The following is a 1,602-nucleotide window of genomic DNA, read 5'->3' on the forward strand; positions in this document are numbered from 1 at the left end:
TGTTTCGTCATTGCTGGTGGTGATGGAAGTAGTGAAATATGCAAATGAGTCAATTTGTATTGATAATGTGTTACCTACATGGATTTGTAGCAGACCATTTGGAAGGTTGGATGAATAAGTTGTGTGATGGCTCAGAAACATATATCAAGATCAAATCTTTAGTTGTTTCTCATCACTCTTCTTCTCTATCTAGACTCATACATTTGGAGGATAATCAGAAATAGGTTTCAAGAGCTGTAGGGAGGAGAAGGCTACAGAATTTGATTTGCAAAAGGAATTTATGGGGTTGAGTATTAACCCACATCGGTGAGAGAGAAGAAGAAGGGAGAGAGAGTGGGGATATAAAATAGGGGCAATTGGGACCTAGTAACATACTTACCTGGACGGGGTCGATGGGTGATCCATAAGGCCCATGGCCTAGGTTGGCGACCTCCATTGCACTCGGGAGGGGCGCCTGCCTAAGGTCGGCTCAAGTGGTCGAGCCTACGTCATAATTTGTATCAGAGGGGGCCTGCGTTCGCGCGGCCCCTGCCCATATTAGTCTTAATATTAGGCCCATAAGTCCATCTACAATTATTTGGGTCGAGCTTTCATTTAATCATTAGGGTTAAGTTGAAATTTTAAAAATACCTACGAATCATTTATAAAGATTTTGTTATGTAGGTAATCTCTCTTATCTCTTAACCCTAATAATTAAATGAAATGTTATTTAATTACCTACGAACCATTAAAAATAACACATTTAATTATTACCACATTTTGTCAAAAACTAACTCATTTGTATTCTCTCTTATCTCTTCAATCCTAATCTTTTTTTCTATTTTATTCTTTCTCTTTTCTATTTAATTCTTTCTCATCTCTTCCACTTTACTCCATCTTTCCTTTATTATCTTCATATCTAGCTCACAATACCTTTTCCATGTTTTTGTGTCAAGTGAAACATATCGCTTATAATGGGACAAAAATGATTTAAAACAAAATGTCAACATTTGATTACAGTAGAGAGTCAGTCAAGCAATGAAATCGATCGAGCCCTCGACCCCATCTGGACTGTCTCTTGTGGCAGCCACACAGGAGTGAGTATTATCCCACATCGGTGAGAGAGAAGAAGGGATAGAGAGTGGGGATATAAAATATGGGCAATTGGGACCTAGTAACATACTTACCTGGATGGGGTCGATGGGTGATCCATAAGGCTCATGGCCTAGGTTGGTGACCTCCATTGCACTGGGGAGGGGCGTCCGCCTAAGGTCGGCCCAAGTGGTTGAGCCTACGTCATAATTTGTGTCAGAGGAGGCCTGCGTTCGCGCGGCCCCTGCCCTTGTTTAGTTTTAATTTGTCTTCTAAATTCTATGCTTGGCCCGTTGAATGCCTTCTCGTTATTGTATTCAAGCCCATATAGAAGATTTAACTAACTGATAAATTCTACTTAACCCCAATTGGTATATGGGACTTAGAAATTGATTTCAGTTAGTTTTATAATCGATATAAAATATTGTTATATTTATTTTTTTTTCATTTGCCAAAAGTAACAGTATCTCAAAATGGATGAAATCCTCTATTACACAATCTTTTAGTCATGATATTACTCTCAATTTGACT

General features: G+C 38.8%; 2 non-coding genes across 2 annotated transcripts; both read left to right on the forward strand.

The window, feature by feature from the left end:
- Nucleotides 1-371: 371 nt before the first annotated feature.
- LOC121778001 lies at nucleotides 372-532 on the forward strand. The gene has a single exon (XR_006045576.1). It is a non-coding gene; the product is annotated as a U1 spliceosomal RNA (small nuclear RNA).
- Nucleotides 533-1,158: 626 nt separating this feature from the next.
- On the forward strand, nucleotides 1,159-1,319 carry LOC121778002. Its single transcript, XR_006045577.1, has one exon. It is a non-coding gene; the product is annotated as a U1 spliceosomal RNA (small nuclear RNA).
- The last annotated feature ends 283 nt before the right edge of the window (nucleotides 1,320-1,602 follow it).

The sequence above is a fragment of the Salvia splendens genome, chromosome 18 (assembly GCF_004379255.2).
Source record: "Salvia splendens isolate huo1 chromosome 18, SspV2, whole genome shotgun sequence".
Classification (NCBI taxonomy): domain Eukaryota; kingdom Viridiplantae; phylum Streptophyta; class Magnoliopsida; order Lamiales; family Lamiaceae; genus Salvia; species Salvia splendens.